The following is a 20,946-nucleotide window of genomic DNA, read 5'->3' as shown; positions in this document are numbered from 1 at the left end:
AGCATGAAAAATGTAAGCTGTGAAGAAATTAATAGATTTCAAAAAATGAGCATTCACAGGACATGGCAACCAATTCCAGACATGTATGAAAACGTGAAAACTGTGTGATGTTTCATGATTGATTCTTACAGAGAGCAAATTACTTGACTTGAGATGGGGTATAAAATACAATGCCAACATGCAAGTTTTTGTTTTTTGGTATTCCACTCTGGATGTATTGCAGCTTTTATGTTGCGGAAAATAAAATAAAAAAGAGCCCTTGAACACATTTTTTTAAATGGTCAGTGGCTACTAATTTAAGTAGTTGGGTATGAATGTTAGAAAAATGTAAATTAATAAATTATGTTTTATGTTTTCCTTGTGGGATATTTTTAAAAAAAAACAGCAAAACACTGACACCTCAGCTTTCACCATTCGCTGACAAAAACTGTGAGATGCAAGTGGAGGTCTAAAAAAACCTTTGGGATAATTTCATCACACGAGACATTTTACAGTTCCTAACTGTTGCTTCAAAATGACTGATTGAGCCGTAATGGTTGAGTAAAAGCTGCCTCTTTCTTGAGAGGGAATTAATATATCCCATAATTTGCATCTCCACTGAAGAGGCGTGGAGCGTCACCACATCTTATGGAGCTGCTGCTGCCATAAAAGAATTGCATTAGTCTAGATTTCAGCTGGGGGAGGGAAGTTCGGTGACACTGATGCTTAATAGCGAAAAGGCTGTTTGTCCCTGTGTTGTTGTGTGTTTGCTCTGGGTGCTCCAGTTTCCTCCCACAGTCCAAAGACAGGCAGCTCAGGTTGACTGGAGACTCTAAATTGCCTGTAGGTGTGAATGTGAATATGCCTGTCTGTGTGTGTGTGTGCGTGTTAGCTGTGTGATAGACTGGCAGGCGTTTCCCTGCCTTTCACCTAGTGCATGCTGGTGACCCTCAAATAGGAATGAGTGGGTATAGGAAATGGATGGATGAGTTTCAATAGGGAGTTTTAATGTCCCGTGATGTAAGTCATGTTTCACGGGCTTGACTTGAATATTGGATATCAAAATTCCTCAAACTTAAAGTATCAAATAGAAAACTGCGCTCATATCACATTCGAGTCTCAGCTTCCTTCACCAGAAATATATACTTATACATATAATAAGTATCATTACACAGTTATTAGCCATTAAAAGTTTAAGAGCAGTTAATATTTTGTGCATAAAGTGTGAGCAAGCCTTCCAACACGTCACTGTAGACACTTAACATGGACTGCAATAATAATGAGTATCAGATGTGGGGATGCTGTGAAGCTATAAATGCTATAAATGTACTTGTAGGACACAAGGGCTTAGTAAAAGCAATCCAAAAAATGCATTCAAGTAATCCTGAGAAAGTAAAAAAAAAAAATCTGTCGGATTGTTATTGGACAGACTATTCATAAAAAGTTTAATACAAACTGCCTGTTGATAAGTTTCAAGAAAAATGTGGAATAAAGGCTTTTTTAAGCGATGTTTGAGCACTCTGGATTCTTGTTTTTCATTATAATTGATAATATGTTTATTTCCTCAAGTACATGTTTCAAACTATTTGGTTTGTTAATTTATGCTGATTAACTGTTTCCCCGGTAATTATGCTCAAGTAATTACAACATTAATCTTTTGTGTGTGAATTCCTCGCACAAAACTTTCAACTAAATACAGATTCTGTGACACCAAGGTATTAAAAAAGCAGAGTAATGTCTTTCAATCTAAGCAAATATATCTTAATGTGAAATGCAAGTGGAATTGCTGACAAATGGTGGGTTGAAATGAGGGCTCACCCTGTCCTGAACCACCTAAGATCAGGAGCTCAGATGGCCATTTTTAGAACAAGGATAAAAGGTCCCGTCGGGGGTCTGCGTGTGCAACAAACCATCTGCAGGTCTATCAAAAAATGGCGAAAAGAGGTCTGAGGTGGGCTCATCTACATTCCCCTGACACTGCAGGACCCCTGGAGGACTGGACCGGACATAAGAAGCCATAAATGATTTTCTTAGCACCGCAGGTCCTTACTGTGTTCAAGGAAATGACCAAAGTGTATGAGATAAAAGCAAACGTGTTTTAGAGCCCCAAGAGTCGGGGTGACGTGAATGCCAATATACAGGATGCAGGCTGGAGGAGCAGAGGAGGATGGAAACACTATGGAAGTCATCGAGGTCCTCATATGTAGCAGGTATGAATTATTTTTTCTTTGATATTTGCATGCAAGCATAGGTTAGAAGACTACTTAGAGAAAAGTTTTGATCCATGCAACACCTTTCTCTATTGAAAAATTACAAAACTACTTTTTGTAATTTCTCTATTCATTATTAACACAGGTCACAGACCTATTACTTCTCAAGGTATTGACAAAACCCGCCCCTCTCCGCCTTCTCCCCCCCTAACCCAACAAATCTAAATTGGAGAATCGTTGAACAAACTTTTGCATGTAATCATACACATATTTTATTCATGTAATGATATGCAATAATAGCTAAATCCTTCCGCGTCAGCAGTTCCTGTGCGCGTGGCCCAAACAGAGCATCCTGTAACTGAATAGATAAACACTGTTTGCCAATAGATACCAGAACGAGTCTCTAAATTTAGGACACTTAGGAATGCATATTTCTCTTTAGTTAAACTCACTGTGCATTTTGTCCAACTTAATTACACAGAATGTTGTGCCCTACTTACATCTGCACACTTCAGATTCTCTAGCAGGGGACCGAACAGGCAGTAATAATAAATTTCAGACTCTCCTCCTTGACAGACAACTTATCTAACTTTGAAGGCAGTAGCTCCAAGATGGCTAAGCTGCTCCAAAAAAGTGGAAACTGTCAAGTATGACTTGTGTGTGGTGAGGAACGAGCTGGAAACTGAATCGTGCTGGAAGAAAAATATTTCACATCCACTGTATCGTATTCTAATAAACCACATTCCCCACCAGTGGGGGATTATGACTGTCCATTTGTCTTGGCTGGGCCACCACTGTTAGGGAGACACTCCCTCTCTGTGTCTGTACCATGCAAAGTTAAAAGCGACGCTGGCGACTGCTGCAAGTCATTTGTCTCTGGTAACACTGGATCGTAGGAAGCCAGGACCTCAGCTTTAGTGGATGATACATTATTGCTATCGCTTGCCCTTGTTTAATTACATCCATGTATGGGGTCTGGTATCATATCCTTCAAAGCTTATCCATCATGGGAAACTTTAACCAAAGTCTGCGTTATTGTGTCATATAATCCTGTGTTTGACAGAATATGTGCAAGAATATTTCAGCAATAACTTAAGAAACAGTATGGCTTCTCGACAGCTTATCCATTAATAAGGTTTATCATGTCCGTGGAATATAAAATGAATTCTTTGGACTCTCACATTTAGATGTTCCCCTGGAAAGCCTTTGATGAACGGCTGCTTTTTTTTTTTTTTTGAGTGACTGAGGTTGATTTGAGCCCCGTGTTGTTTATTATCACGTCATTCACACGGCCTTTATGTTCTAATATAAAATTAAATCCAATACAGTTTTACCTCCACAGAACAGATGTTGTGCAAACATGAGAGCGCTGCATTAAAACACACCGCAACATGTGTTACAAATGTTCAAAGCCAGACACCTCAAAAGAGAATATTAGATAAAAATAAATCGATATCTATCACACCATTATCTTTGCATCAGATTTGTACGTTTCTTGTGCATCTGAGCTGTATGAGCCATGCTTTGAGGAGAACTACAGTTACTTTTTAAAATGAATACATTCTTATCCAACTTTAAAAAATGTATACGTCTGAATTTTATTGGCAGAGACATGCTGAATGCAAACCTCCAGAAAGTAGCAGGAAAAATGTTATATACCCCCCAAATAATGCAGATAGGGAATGTCCATTTAATTACAGTGTGATTTCTATTTAAGCATTTGCCCTTTGCTCTGACAAATTTGGTTTTGGACATGTATGGATTTGCAGAAAGTCTGAATTATTATCACTAACTATGTCATTTATATTGTATTGACTTACACTACATATACATCCACAGGTGTATAAAATCTATTTATTTACTTATTTATATATTTGGATTCATACATTTCTTATACATGTTGTGAAATCTTCAATCAATATTTGTATTTTTCCTTCACTATTTAATTTAGATTTAATTCAATTCAATGTGTAGGCTGTGAATGTCATACAAGTTTGATTTTACTGTCCAAAGTCCACAGAAAGCTCATGTACATAAACTCACTGACACAAATACATGTATTCCCAAACTCATTTTGCAACACATGCCAATTTGTGCAGCAGAAACAGTTGTGTTTGTGCTTATTTAGCCCCCTGTAGCCCATCGAAAAACATACATAAACAGACTACAATGAGCTCTGCATGCAGGCTGGTGCATCTTGCGTTACACGGTGCCTACACAATAACTTGATGGCAGATTGATGGCACTTAATAGACTAAAACATTTCTGGTTCATGGTAGCGGCAGTATTAAGTTCAACTAGCATGAATAAAAGCGACTCCACAAAGTCAGGCACATATTTGTCTGACATGGCATTGCTCTGGGGAACAGTTGGTGTGCGATTGTGAGCTTCTCTGTAGTTTACATAATGTAGAACTAAACAATCCGAGCAACTCTCTGTGTGTTAACACACTGCTTGTATATATTTGGAGAGTTAGGCTCTTGTCCTGCAACTGTCATTTTATTCATATTGCCCATTCTTCTATTTGTAAGCATCCCACATGCAATAAGATCCTTGTGTATTCATACAAGAATGTATTCTCCATTTAGCAGCTGCAATCTTAAGTCTAGTCTCCTTTCTGTTATTTCCCCCTGTTGATGAATTGAATAAGAAAATCCCTCTGTTTCTCCGAGGAGGATATTTCTCTGAGTAGCAAAAATGCAACAAATCCACAATGAAAAGCAAACCGACTCGATCTTGACTGATACTCTCCCCTAATCTCTGCTTGAGAGAGTGAGATAGATCTACATTTTGAGTTTACCACCAAACTCAATCGCTCCCTGGATGACTAATGTGTTGCTGGGACAGAAGCTTTGCAATGTGTGGTGAGATCTCCCAGGGCCTTTGTGGCTCTCACATGCTGGACATCCCCATTGAGACAGTAAAGAATAGGTGGTCACTAGGTATGGACACAATGAAACAGAACTCAGGGACTGGAACAATTGCTGGAGCTGTCAGAGGGTGACAGAAACTGTAATTAATGATATTTTCTATTTTCACAGAAGAGAATGAGCATCTGACAGAAGCATTATTAATGAGTGCAGCCTTGTTGGAGGGAATAATGGCAGTTTATTAGCAGCAAGACAGATTTAACAGATCTCTCTCAAACAAAGGGTTGAGACACATTGAAAAATGGAGACAATCTGCCCTAAAGATCCAATGGGAGAAAATGTTCAATACAACAAAAATGTTGGTATTGTGATCGTATTCTTTTTTCCCCTCCAAACCATCTGTTAGGCAAGATGATAATAAAAGAAGTCTACTTTTTTTTCACAATCTTATCTCCTTAAAAGAGACGATGTTGCGAAAGTAGTATCATATCAACAAGCTACCTACTAACTCTGAGGTAATTTATCTGCACAAACTATTGTTTGACAGGTACATAGATGGATATTCTCAGCTTTAGATACAAAAACATACATGACTCTTGAGTGAGAAGGTGATTTATTTATGAGAATACTAATGATAATTGATTCACAAGCAGCATGGCTTTGTCAGAGATTGTTATAAATAAAATGTACATTCTTTTTATCACTAAACAAAACAGAAACCCATTGTGTTGTTTGTATTATTCGCTTCAAAGCAATTTGTATTTCAGGAAAATGTATTTCTCAGCCTTAAAAGAAAATCTTGAATAAACTGAAGAAACAGAGACTATTTTATTTAATACACCAATACAACTAGGACAATAGTTTGCAACCACCAATCCAATCAATCATAGTGAGAAACTATGCAATTACCCTAAAATTATCCCATTATTCCTACAATATCTTATGGATTTAGGCAGGGAATAACTATTTTTCAAGTAATGCTGATAATAGCAATATCGCCACTGGGTGAAAAAGATTTGTGAAACGTATTCCGGCAGTGTTTCAACAGATACTCTTCATTCATCTCACTGGACTGAAATATGGCTTCGATGTGACACTACAGGCATATGCCATTGAATAGATGTATTAGATGATTTCCAGAAATGAAATGATATCCCCCCGAACCTATTTTCAGTTCATGTAATTGATTCTTATCCAGCAAGTTTGACTGTATTATGTTTGTTTGAAAAGTTAAAAGAATTCGGCTAATTTCTCCCCAACCAGGCAATACTTAACCAGATTAGAGTGGCCACTTCAAGCTTTGTTGATGCATCCAAGTGAGGCAGGGCAGCCCAGCTGCAAAAGCTGATCAAAAGAGAGAGGGGGAATGTGATATTAGCATCAAGTGCTTCAGCGAGTGACTCAGACAAAAACATTGAAAAAAACATCATTATTAGACACTTCCTTTACCCATGTTTGGAAGTGAATATATCTGTTTGTGAAGCAGCTGTGTGCATCCATACATGGCATTGATTCGTACTTTAACCAGCATTATAAGGCAATTCCTCTTTTCCCTTTTGCATCCCGTTATTGGTAGTATGCTAATGACATCCGCTGTGATTAGTGATTTTCTTCTAATCTTTATTCCACGGTGGCCTGAGCAATCACAGAGGTAGAGCTTCAAGATTTACAGCAGCGAGCTTCTTCTGACTGCTCTTCCCTTCTGCCCTGACTTGATTTAATTTGAATAATAACTAAAAATTGTGATTCAAAGGCCACTTTGGTGCAAGACTGTGCATTTGCAGATTCGGGAAACACACCCACAGGAACACAGGAAAGCCTTTTTTCTGTCATGACCTAACCTGTTTTGGGCAAAAGGTGTTTAAGAGGGAAGTTCCTGGTTCATCACTAATGCTTAAAATGCTAATGTCTTGCATATGATTACAGTGAGTCTGCACTGATCTTTTTTTCCTTTTGGGCAGCATTTACTGGTTGCTCTTTTCATTTCGACACAAAATTAACACCAATTAATTTTACGTGTCACACTGAACAGGAAGCTTACAATTGTAAACAAAGACCTAACACAGTTTAAGGCCATCATTTCCTAATCAATTGATATTTAATTAAACTATGTCGCAGACAACCTGTAATTTTGGTAAAAAGTGATTTCATTTGTCTGAGGCTTTTGTACTAAAGCTCTTGTAGAGACAATATAAAAGTCTATTGTATCCCCTGGGGAGTGTGGGGGCTGTCCAAATAACTGTGTGGTCTCACACCGTTTCCAAGCATTTGAACTGGAGTCTATCCAGAACACAGCCAAATGGATTATTAGATTTTTTTTTCCAAGTTAACTAGCATTAAAGGGGAAAAAAAGAGGTTACACAAACTGTACCAGCGGCAAGTCAATTTAACATCCTGCTTAAAACATTTAGTAAGACATCATTACAAAGATCAAAACCCTCCTGTGCCAAGTATTGAAAAGAGGTCTGTCACTTATTCTGGTAATTGAAATACTTTCATAAGTTTCTGTTCAAGTCTGCCCGTTATAAAGTGCCTTTGAATGGAGACACTACAGGGTGCAGTTACTGGTGCGAGTTTGCATTGAAATGCACCTGGAAGCCCTCCCTAATTGGCAGCCATCTCATTTGGCTTTGATACTGCACCTCATCATCTGCACGAGCAGAACAGGCCATTGTCTGGGGAGGAAGTGCAGGTGAGAAACAGGCTAATCGCCAAAGACAACGCAGACGGTGCTCGGGAGGAAGCAGAAGTTCAACATGAAGCCATAAAGCAACTCCAAAATAGTGTCAATTACAGCATGTATTCATAATATACTGTATGCCCCTGTAATGTTTTACCGTAGCTTGTGAGGAACTGTATTATACAAAGTGGTAATGTGGGCAGTAAAACCTGAGTTTAGACAGCAAGATCCAAGGACCTTCTAATTAAGAGCGCCATCTCAGGGACAGCATGGGGAGTGATCTAATGGTGAGTGGCCATGCATGTTTTTACCTGCAGTGTGCTTTATCTACCAACGCCTCGCAGCAGGACCTTAGACCGACCTGTCTCCTGCTTTACTGCTGAGATATAGACTGAAACGTGCAGGCACTAGGAGCTAGTCAAGCACCATTACAACTTGAGTGAAACAAATGGGCAATGTGTTTATGCTAGGTTGTACAAACAACCTAACCGGTATGAGGTATCATAGGAGTACCTTGGCTTTGGATACAGGCATGCTGCTCCAGAAGGTGTGGCAATAGCATTCACACCACCTGCAGAAGTGAAAAAGACCTCCCGCGTCTTCCTGTGATGGGGTGAAAAGAAGTATTCATGCTATTACCGTAGTGCAGGCTTCATCCTCTCCTTAGCAGTCAACTATAACCCATCTCAGAGACGCGAGGTGCTAATTACAAAAGAGTGAACTTAGGAACTTGGACAGAAAAAAAATAAAACACCTGCTTGCGAGATGAAGGTTTCACACAGGTGCCTAATCTCACATTTTGGATAGGTTTGTCCTTGAGAGGGATTTCTTAGACTTTGTGTTCAAACCCTATTGCTCACCTAATAACTGCACATCATGTTTCTGTGAATCTATACGATTCTGTGCGGACCTGTAGCTGCAAGCAGTGATTAATTGTCTGAGTTTTCGCAGTGTTTGAAAAGCAAAGCCTAAGCAGTGACAAAAGAATCCATACAAATGGGAAATGGCCTATTGACTAACTCCCTGATATGTGCAAGTCACATGGATAATTGAAAATGAGGAAAATCGAATTGAAACTGAACAGGAATTCAAGATGGCCCTTTTTAAATTTTGATAGAATTATTTTCAGTCCACTGAAGAATTAATGAAGAAGAACACAGGGTAAGTCAGTAGAAGGCTTTTTTACTCAATAGTGTTGATGCTCTGAAGTCGCTCTTTAAAATAAAAACAAACAAACAAATAAAAAAAAAAACAGATCTTTGAACAAACACTGTTGTGCTGCATGTTTTTCACAGGTTTAACTTTGTCAGACATTTGTGCAATAATGTATTGGTGTGTCATAACTCTTCTGAGGGTTGAAAAATGGATTTAGTTAAGTGCAGGAAGTATTATGTTTAGCTCAGGGCAAAGTGTTCTGTTGAGTTATAGCAGCCGATTACCCACAGCTCTGGTCCGGGGACTACATGGGGTATTTGTTTACACCAAAGGAAATGAAACTATTTCCATTTAACTGCCCTACTTATTGGCCTCCTTTGCTCCATTCCTCAATACAAGTGATATGTTTCCTACTGTTACAATAAGTATCTCCACTTTGACCACAGCAGATGGGGGAAAAAAAACAAAAAAAATCCTCAGAGCGAGGAAATAAAAAAGTTGTGCATTACATGAAGCATTGCGAAGGAATCCTGTTTCCCATTACGTCTTCGTAACTGACTGAGTTTTTATGCAGAGGTGCTGATGCAATTAGCCGTTCTCCTGCTAAATGTGTGCCAGATTGTGCTTGGGTTTCAAAGAGTCAAAGAAACACTATCTTGCTTCAATTTCAGGGGACCTGTGCTTAATTTGGCCTCCTTTATCTAATAGAGTTCTTTCTTTTTCAAACACCATGTGGCTTGCTGTTGGTTGAATCCAAATAATGGACCACGATGGTCAGCCGCAAGAGCTGAGAGCCTGATTTTTTATCTGCAATATCACCGTGTTTTTATCTCTAACTTTAACAAGTTTATCCTCAAGAATCCCCACTGCTGCTGAGACCATTATCTATGTTTCAGTTGTGAATATAAAGAAGTTCCCTTGCTGAAAGCAGGGAGAAAAATATAGAAATAGAAATGTAGCCGTAGGTTTTAAAAAGAGCTGAGTGTTAGGTGGAGCTTCCCAAACATTGAAAACACATATTTCACCCACATTTATCTCCATCACTTGACAACGGCACTGACAAAAGCTCCATAACTTGATTTCCAACATGCATATATTCCTCCCACTACAGTGTCAGCATAATCCCCGCCAGGAGTGAGTGCTGCATAGGACTGCAAGAAAGGCAGAGAGATCGAGGGGAGATGAGGGGCTGCTGGAGAGAACGATGAGGTTGATCCCTAGTAAGCTGGCCCGTGGCCTCAACCCTCAAGCATTTATCTGAGCAGCAATGGTGGTGAGTCCGTCACCATTCGCACAGATGAAGAGACACCATGGCTGTCCCTGATCCTACTGCCCCCTAGAGGAAACAGCATGACAGGCAAAAGTAATAAATGTATCTGAATGCATCATTAGATTCTACGTTCCAAGGTGGTTGTAGATATCAGTCATTTTTATGAGTCTCTTATAAAGCAGATCCAGTTTAACTACAAGTGAAATGCTCTTCTCTACTTTGCTTCTCAGACTTTACAACACAGAGTATACAACACAAATCAATATGCAGGAGTAGGCTATTCAGAGTAAATGGACTGTGTGCCTTTGATTTATACACACAAAGCATGGTTAAGAAAAAAGGGTAAAGACGGAAAGATTTCCCAAAATATAAATTGCTCTGTATTGACGTGGTCCCTGACCCAGTGTTACAGCTTAGGAACAAATCTGTAGAGCAAATTTACAATCTACTGTCTCCACAATATTAAATTGTTACCCACCCATTACGCTAAGCACAGATGCCCCATCCAATCGGCAGCTGGTGTGCTGTATATTTCCGTTAATATTTCACATTAGCCTGTGGCGCGACATAATACCAGATGATTGCTTGTCTGTTATGGTATACGATGAGAAGTGTTCAGGGCTGCTAATGTGAGACGTCTCTGTTTACCACTTTGATGGATGGCCTCCCTGATAGGACCTGAGTTACGTTCAGGGGTGTCACAGGAAAAAGATGACAGATGGGCCCAGCTGTTGAAGATATCGACACTTCGACCAGACCATGAAGACATTAATCACAGCACGGCTAAGCAGCACTGAGGGAGAACGGGTGACTTCTCTTATTAAGACACAAGTTGCGACGGATATACACTGTATAATGGACCTCACAGTGATCAGAAGTTATGAATATAGCGGCGCAAGAGAAACAAAGACAATGCTGAAACCTGCAGAGAACTGAAGCGACCCAAAGAACTTGTAACATGATTAACTGTCACGAGAGATTAGGGGCCAGTAATAAAGATAAACAGGGGGTTGTTGATGCTGTAATATAATATTAAGTGATGGCAGATATCCAGAAGTTAGTGTCAAAATGAAAAAGAGGACACTAATGGATCTTTGGGATCTTCAGTCTCAGCCTCACCATCTTGTCATGCTGATAAGACACAACTGGTACTCATAGGCTCACTGTGAATAGATATTATTGTTGTTGTGATGTGTTGCTTAGTGATTAAATATTTATTCATCTGATAATTTCACCCTGTAGACACATATTAGTAGTGCTGTGATTGATAGGTTTTCTCTTTTTTTCTAAATTCTTTGATATTTCATTGATCTTTTCTGTACATACTCCAACATAACGTGGTAGTATGCTCATTCATGAATGATAAGCATGTCCGCTTGAAGAAATGAAAGAAATCAAATACGGCTGTGTGAGAAACTCCTTCCACAGTTGCTGCAGCTCTCTCAGTTTCCAACAGACCAGCTGCCTGTCACTGCTAGTACAGCTCACGAGTAGAATATAATATTCATGGGAGATGGAGGAAGTGGGTGATGATGTATGTGTTTTGGGAGGGGCTGATTGAAGGGAGATTAAATCCCAATCAGTCAACAGAAAGTGATGTTGTCACTGAATGGCTAAAGTTGACCCAGTCTGGAGTCTGAACTACAGTCTGAACTAGAAAGGCCCAGAAGAAACAGAATTTTTTTTGTTGTTTGTCTCAAATACACATCCACACATGGAATAAAAAAGTATATGAGAATAGATTGAATGCATACACTTTTAAAAGTAGGGCTGACCGGATTGTTGCCATTATAATTATTGTCAAAATCTGCTTTCAAAGGCTCAGTTGTTGGTTTTTTTTGGAATATATATGTATATGTATTACCCCCAAAAATCCCATAAATTAGCAAACAGTTATCCAACATTATATATTATGCATCAACATAAATTATTTAGTTATTCATTGACAAGTACATTTAAACTTAGTGATATGTGACTCGAAGTCACCCTCATTTAATTCAGCACTACTGAAACTAAGACAGTTTGACCACATGCGACATGCTTACGGATACATTAGCAAGACGTGGAAATCGTCAAGTATCCGGAATAATTTCGAAATTTACGAAGATAACCCCCAAAATTCAAATGCCAGAGAAACTGTTGTGTCACAAATCTACAGCGAGCTTGGCTTATCAACTGAAAATCATAAGTACGAGCTTAGTCGTCCTCCAAAGTATTCATTTTCTAGCTATTATGGCAAATTTACGACCTGTGTGCTAACAAAGTGGCTAATTGTCACGTTATTTTAGATGCATCGACTGATGGCCTCGTCCTATCTCCGTATTTCTCACTGATGCTTCAACGCCCAAAATCTGGTATTCAGGACAGCCCTATCTGAAAGTTTATGAAGATGAAAGTCAAACTAATCTGGCTTTACAAAATGATAACAACATTAGCACTGAGACACCAGTCCAAAAGTACTTTGGCATCATACAGTGACACCTTTCTCACACTCTCATGATTAAGGTTGTTGTGATAGCCCCTTAATGTGCAAAGAAATGTGATGGAACAGACAACAAAAGTCGAGCTGACAAATTAGACTTGAAATCGTTCATTAGCAACATAATGTCTGGAAGTTCATTAATAACACTGTTTTTAATTATTCATGGTCTTGTTTCACTACAGCAGTTTTTCTCCTGCTGAGACACATATCTCAATTGGCTAAAAAAATGTTTCCAAAAAAAAAAAAAAGTCAGGGAGTGAGGGAAAGAGAGAAAGAAAAAACTGAGAGGGAGAGAAGGAGAGAGATCAGAACACACACAAAGATGGGTCATTATTTCAGCACTGCAGGGGAGACAGTTAAACACTACTTTGTTCTGTTCAATTTGACTCTGTGCAACATAACATGCAACCATCTGGGTGTAAACCAGCTTATACCTTATTTCAAGCAATTTTATGCATCTCGTAAGTGCGACTGTTTGACTACCCACCGTGCTGTGCGTTCGTTGCACAGCTTGGTATTCTATGGAAATCCCACTGTTATTATCAAACAGTCACTGTGGCCAACATTCAGGAAGCAGTGCGTTTCACACCAACTATAGCACGACGTTGAACATTACATACTTAAAAACAGCTGTTTGCTTTTATTTGTGCTTGGTCACTTCCTATAAATAGCAGTGGCAGATCTTCCTATAGGCAACATAGGCGCCCACCTATGGCGCCAACCAGAGGGGGGGCACCAAAATCCTCTAATTACCCAAAAACTTTTTTTTTTTTTGGATCATCACAGTCACAACATGCTAGACCAGTGGTTCCCAACTGGTTCACCCACCGATTTCTCCTTAGTCATTAGTTCAGTTCAGTCCACACAGTTTAATATATTCAGTGTCATACTTGTGTTTGGCCATGTGTCAAGCTAGTTTGCTGTCTCTGTTAAGCAGCTGTTCGTTTTTCACTCACTCTACAGCAGGAAACAGCACTTCAAAATAAAAGCTATGTGCTGGAAATTCACTGTACTTAAAAATAAAGTATGTTTTCTTACAAAGTTGTTACGGTGGCAAGTCACTTGCATTCCATTCACAATAGATCTGTGACCTACTTTTAGATCATGATCCACCAGTTGGGAAACAATTTGCTTGAGCATTGATGGGTGCAGTGGAGTGGATGTTGAAAGCATAAAAGTAAGAGAAAATGACATCACACACACACACACACACACACACACACACACACACACACACAAAAAAAGCAATCCAGGGTGAAGTACGAAATGAAAAACGAAACGGCAAAATTTGAAAAATTGCTGAATTTTTTTTCATTGTTTGTTATTTATTATTGTTGCTTGTTAGCTAAGTTGTTGGTTTGTGTTGACTTCTCATTAGCTCTTATTGTTGTTTGTAAAAAGTATGACAAATATGAAAAGATATTTATGTGTTTTTTCTTTTGGAGGGTGGGACTGGGGGTGCATGGGAAACGTCCAGCACTGATAAATAGATTACTTTAGTTGGACTCACCTTAAATTCCCCATCACATGTATTGTAATGATTATTACATGGAATACATTTTTCAAGGAAAAAAAAACCCCCAAACAAATAAAATATTATTTTCATTTGCCTCTCCCAAAAATGTCTTACATATGGCCTAAGTGTCTGAGCAGTGCCTTACTGTCTAATGCCATGCCCCACTGTAATCCTTCAAATCTCAATTAAACCTCAGCTTCATCAAGGTCAGCATTAGCACAGCAAACAGCTAGAAACATCTTCTTCCAGCTCCCTTCTATCCTCTTACACTTAAGTTGAATACCAGATGAGATGTTATGCAAGAGACCTCCTTTTGTTTATCACAAATATTAATATCTCTGGTAAATACAATCCTACAACAACAATCTGGTCGGACATGTCTTCCATCCCACAGGAACATCATGGGGTTCGATGATTGCCCACCGTGGCATACCTGCACAGATGAAACTCATCCTATATTCTAAATGCTAAGTGGTTTCATCCAGCAGTGAGGAATGGAATAAATATGTGGATGGCTTTCCTCACTCAAATATATTCTCAAACATGGCTGCTTGCCCCGGTGCTTAGCAACATCGAATCCGAGAAGATAAAAAGGAAAGAGGGAGAAAGGAGGGAGGCAGGGAGAGAAATCCTTGCTGACAGCTGCTTTCTCCATGCTTCTCCATGTTGTAAAGATGTTACCCTCAGAAGTGTATTGAGACAACTGACCCATTGTTCCTGTCGTAATTAAAGAGACCACAGCTGAAGACACCGAGCCACATGGCCAGAGGGGGCTTTCCTCACTTTTAGCACACTGTCCACTGTAACGCTATCAAGATTGAGTGGCAAATGCCTGTGATGTCATTGTTTTAATTTTGTAACGTTATCTTAGAGCTAAAATTCAAAGGAATTATGTATTCGTTGACGTATTGATCCACAGATTGGATGATGTACGCTTGCATTTATTTATTTTTGGCGTAACCAGAAAATTTGAGAGCAGTTGATCTTTGTTAAGTACAGCTATTTTTCAGACTTTTAAACACAACTGCTTCCAAAGATGTGACAAGATGTTATCATCACATACTTCCCTTTTTTAGATTGCTTTTATTATTATCAAACATTACAGATTTAAAAGCGGACCTTGTCTCTATTATTTTTTTCCCCCTCAAGTTCAAAGAAGCTCTCAGCTTTCACAATTATGACAAACAACAAGCGGCACTGACAGCTCACAAATGTATACTGTCATGAGTGCTAATTTTCAAATGATATTTGTATTGCATTTATTACAGTAAACTCATCTATCTGATCAATTTGAACTGCTGCATCATTGTTGGTGTTACGGTGTTGCTCAAATTTCGGCATTTGCAATCACATTCTCACTCACTTGAGCCTCCGCCTGAAGCAGCTGTAAATCGAGTAATTTCACAGTAGCATGAAAAGTTGAAGACAGGCTTAGCAACAATGTCATGCGAGACATGGAATCACATTCATCTATCTGTGTGACTATTTGATACATATCTACTTAAGCTCTGAGAACAGCGTCTGTGTGTATTCCCTCTACACTCTGAAAAATGTCCTCATTCTGTTAGCCAGATAATGACCAGTCTGACTTCAAAACAGTCTATTCTAATTAAAGTCCTGGTCCAAGGCAGAGCCACATTCCACCGGCAGCAATCTGATGGAGTGGACGGACTCACATGAGACAGGCAGCATTACATCAGACTTTGATTACTGAGGTATTCACTGGATGTCAATCATTCGGCATACCTGGTTTCAATTTTAGGTGCGTATTTGATACTTGATATTTCTGATGTTTCACAGTATCAATTAGCAGCACACATTATTATGCAATTAGAAATGTGCACTTTGTGGATAACGTGAGTTGGTTTGAATGTTAATTTCTATCTTTTGGGAAATGACAACAACACATTGATTAATTAGGCTTCATCAAAGGGGAAAAGTCAAATTAAATACTTCTTAGCAAGTAAATTTTTTAAACTGCATATGCTGGCTTGGAAACAGCATGTTTCTTTGTGAAATTTGGTTAATAGGGATTAATGTAGTCCTGAAATCCTGTCTACAAGTTTGTGAGATAAAGGGTCAAACAGATAGCAGATTGTTCGCTGAGTGGGAAGGCACTGACCTTTGAGATTCAGTTGAGCCTCAACACAGAAGACATTTTAAAGCATAGAATAGACTTAATGAATTTCACTGAAAGTAACCATCCAAAGCCCAAAGTACATTCATCAAAGGCTGTTATTTTTTCACTCCCGATTGTCTCTTTGTGTGTGGTTTCTGGTTATCAGGATATTTCGGAGAATATTTTGCATATTTAAATGAAATCTGATGGAGAGTTTGCTTGTACGCCAAAGAACAAGTGCTTAGTTTTTGGTTAAGGATTTGGATTGAAAAACACCACCTATGTGGCCATTCACTAAGTTTGTTAAAACATTTTTTGCTATTAACTCCTGTGTTTTGAAGCGCGAATGTGCAAAATATGATGGTCTTTTGCCAATGTGGTGCTTTGGCAACATAATAAAATGGCCAAAACCCAATGGTCATCAGTCTGACTTCTTCGAAATTTGGCACAACTCAACCTTGTGCTTTTCCCAGAGAGGATCTAAGTAGTCTCCAAATATTCATAGGCCCAATCAGCCAATCAAGTGTATTTTAATACAGATCTGGGCCAGATGCATTTTAAATTTTTTCATCTGTTATTTAAATAATGCATTTTTAAAGTTGTGCGGCCTTGGTAGAGGTCTGTGCTTTGAGTGTTTCTTAGTTTTTAGACATGTGTCATCCTTCAAGGGTAAACCTACACCACAGCTTTAGTATAAGAAAGGTAGTGCTGCTTAAAACTCATTACTGTTGTCTGTACCGCTTCCCACACTCACTGTATCTGCAGACACAGTGGTAACTTCTTCTTTGTAAAGGGTTTACATGCTCAAGCCCATCATCCCAGCTTCCCGACAGGGTTATCAAAGCAGCTTCATAAATGAGCAGTTAGGCTTCTCGAAGATTTTTGCAACATAATTACATACTGTGGTGATTTGGAAATAAAAGTATACAACAAAATTATCATTTTTAGCGCCTGTCCTCTCCACTTCTCAGAGTGCGTGGCATCCAGTTGAAAGAAATGATATGAAATCCCCCCCAAAAAGGAAAACAAACTACTGGAGGCCATTATCAACCAAATGTGATGCCAGCATTACTTTGACCAGTAATAAATACTGAACCCTCAGTCTCCTGATCTGTACTTACACACCCTAATCCTCTGCTCAGCACATTGAAAGCTACACCGCTGAACTACACACGATTTAGTGAAAAGAAAACACAGGTCTCTGCAAATGTAGTGAACATTAAGTGTTCAAAAGGTCATACTTATTTATTCTGGCAGTTTGGTAGCATTATGAATCCCCACGTTATAAAGAAGTGAACATCATTGCTTAATTTTTTTTTCTAATTCAATAAATAAACCAACTGTGCCTTGGCGGCAAACTCTCCCAGATGCCAGAAACTGTTGGAAGGTGGGCAATACTTCAGTGTTCTGTGATTAGCCCATATATCAAAGTTTATAACTCACCACAGCTATTGTACTTGGTGGAGAGAAAATTGAAAAATGGCCAAAGCACAACTACAATGTGGAACTTATTAGCTCTGCAAACCTGTCTCCTGGAAATCCGGCGTGTGGTAAAGTTAAGGCTACAAAATCACTCTGGGTAAGGTTAGAGAAAGGTGGTGGTTTTGGTGGAAATGTAAAAAAGTAAACATTTTGTCTTGTGCATTGATTTTTCTTGATAACACTTAACCAAGACCAGTTTTTTGAGGTGTATTAACTTAACATTATAGCATTTAGCAATGTTCAAAAAATACCAACTGATTACAATTTTACGTAAAAAGCAAATATGTGCCAGCAACTTATACTGCAATAGCAACTAAATATTGGTCCAATAAACATTTGCTGTATTCAAGCATGTCAACCAAGTCAACAGTTTTCATTGAGTGAAATAATAATTGATGGTTGTATTATCAACAAAAAAACCACATCTTTGGCATTACTGATACCTCAAAGTACCGGGTAGTTAGTAGAAAACTATTATGTAAGTGTCATCACTTTATTTTACAGTTGTCTTCTCCCTGTGTAACTTATTAATTACTGATATGGTAATGCTGAGTTAACAAGTCTCATTGCTTTGAGTGATGCCTCCCAACCTTGAGATTGTAAGATGATTAGTTTGTTGCTGAATCACTGTGACTGTCATCTCTTTTTCTTCACTTCTTTTGCCATTGTATACAAAGCACTGACACCAGAGATGAGAGTTCACGTCCCCAGTAACGTAGTGTTTGTTGTTTAGGAAACAACAGTGCTTTGGTTAAGGTTAGGAAACCTTGTGGTTTTAGTTGAATGTTACTTTGCTGATTTTCAACTAGCCTTGTATAATAACACTGTGGCTAGTATGTGTAAATGAACTGTGGTAAACTTCCCCCCGTCTTACCAGTAACCTAATGCCCCTGCTCATCTCTCTGGCTCTGAGGCTGCTGCTCAAACTACAGATTGTATTTGTGCATTCTCGTATGCCCGCCACCATGAAGACAAAGATTACAGAAGCGGATCAAGAGCGAGACTTGCCACGCCCCCCTCACCCTCTGTCTCAAACTCAGACAGAAATCTGATCAGACTGTAAAACTAGGCAGTGCTCAACAAATGTTTAACAAGACTCTGTAGCTGTGTTATCTACTCCTTCCCCACAATGTTTTCAGAAACATATTTTAGTGCACTATTTGGTACAAGAGTTTGTTAACATGAATTGGGTGCCATACTGTTTAATGATTTGTAAAATGAAGGCTGAAAAACTGAGATCAAACTGTAAAACTAGGCAGTGCTGATCCAAAAAAAAAACAAAAAAAAAAACGCTCACCTTACAATTTCAGAAACCTATTTTAGCTAGGGGTGGGCAATATGGCTCTGAAAAAATATCACGATATTTCAGGGTATTTTTGCGATAACGATATTCTTGACGATATGACAATTGTTGAAAATATATATACATTTTATTATTAATCTAAGAGCGTAGAATTGCAACAAAATAAATGAGATAGTTTTACAGCTTGCCTTCAAATGTTCAGCAAAAACTAAACAAAAATGATCTCTCATTTCTTTAGTTTGTAAACAACAGTAGAGTAACTCAAGAGGGAGATTCAGATTCTGTATACAATATTAAGAGTTCAACAAAATAAAATCTACCACAAATTACACATTTAAACAGCTTCCAAACACAAAAAGATGTACCCTTACATCTAAATATATAACCTGTAACAGGCTATTTCACACCACTGAAGCTGCTCCTCTTTTTGGAACCATCAGAGAGTTGGTAATAATTTCGTTTTTAGCCATGGTTGTTGTTGCCGTGGTTAAGAGTATGACGTCAAAATGTGGAAAGTCAAAATCGAAATATCAAAATGTTGCAAGTATCACAATATGAATTTTTCCCATGATATTAAAAAATACACCAGTATTATCGCGAATGAGATGATATGGCACACCCCTAATTTTAACTCAACGTTTAACTGTAATTTGAGATTGTTTTTGCTAAAACCTTACTGTTTAAAGGCAAACAGGAAGTGAAACTTATCTTTGCTCTCTTCAAAACCAGACTCCAATACCAAGTTGTTTTTTTTATCCAAAATGCCTGTGTTTGGGAAGCCCTGAGCATATAACTGTGTAAAGGAGACTTGGATTATACTGCAGGAGTAGTGTGAGAGTTTGTTAATGGATGTTTTGATATGGTTTTGCTGTTGTTAAACGTGGGCCCCAATCAATCAATCAAAATCAATATATTGGCCATTTTCCAGGGAAGCATGTGAGAAAAACAAAGTTTTCATGATTAATTCAATGTAAAACAACATGACTATGACTAATTGAGAAACATTTGCAACCAGATTATTACCCGATAATTAACACATACTTGTAATGTTGGTAGAAAATGTATCTGGCCAGCATCACGTTCCCTTCAGACCATATATGCTTTTGCAAATTGGATGTATATAAACGTAATGTTTAGGTGACAGGTTTGGAATTAAAACAGATGTGACCATGATGTAAAATGACAGGCTAACTATGCACTTAGGACATTATGCAAGTAGTTCATACTTGTAACAATAAACACCTAGAATTACAATTACACACCACACATTAACCTAGCAAGTTTCCACATGATACACTGACTAATAATTACCCATTTAACTTTCTCACTGCAAGTCAACACTTCTTACCACGTAATTATCTACGACATCTCAGACATTTATTAAACCCTAGAATCAACTTGTGCACTTTTGTATCATGTTCAGATTTAATATACCAGTTTATACAATCATGCCAGCAGCTATTAAAAAGGTGAAATCCTGAACTTTCCACACACTGTCATCTCCTCCTGTGATGGTAATTGACTGAAATGATGTTTACACTATAAAAGATGGCACACTTGTTGTGGCAGGTTCTGTCAGAACCTGCTCTTTACATGTAACTGAATCAGCCAAAGCAAAACTTTTACGATGTGTCAGTGAGCAAAGTGTGAAAATCATTGCTGCTGGATTGCTTTTAATTTTGATATATGAAAATAGAGCCATGGTGTGAAACACATCTCTTCCAGCACATTCTACGTCTGTTTTGAAAAGACTTATTGGCACTGTCAGCTAGTGCCACCTGACAAGCCAAAGTACATTTCTGCTTGGTAGTGTGCACACAGCCTCTCTAACCAAAATAAATGTGCCATACAGATGGATGTATCTTATTAATAGAAATAAT

The 20,946-nt window shown here is 38.5% G+C and overlaps 1 long non-coding RNA gene across 1 annotated transcript in view; it reads right to left on the bottom strand.

The window, feature by feature from the left end:
* Positions 1-5,938: 5,938 nt before the first annotated feature.
* The window catches only part of LOC125895826 (uncharacterized), a 96,048-nt gene continuing 81,040 nt past the window's right edge, over positions 5,939-20,946 (bottom strand). The window contains exon 4 of the long non-coding RNA XR_007450208.1: positions 5,939-6,403. This is a non-coding gene — a long non-coding RNA (uncharacterized LOC125895826). The remainder of the gene's footprint in view (positions 6,404-20,946) is intronic.

Source organism: Epinephelus fuscoguttatus, linkage group LG10 (assembly GCF_011397635.1).
Source record: "Epinephelus fuscoguttatus linkage group LG10, E.fuscoguttatus.final_Chr_v1".
In the NCBI taxonomy this organism is placed as follows: domain Eukaryota; kingdom Metazoa; phylum Chordata; class Actinopteri; order Perciformes; family Serranidae; genus Epinephelus; species Epinephelus fuscoguttatus.
The sequence above is the reverse complement of the archived record's forward strand: the minus strand, read 5'-3'. Positions and strand labels throughout refer to the sequence as shown.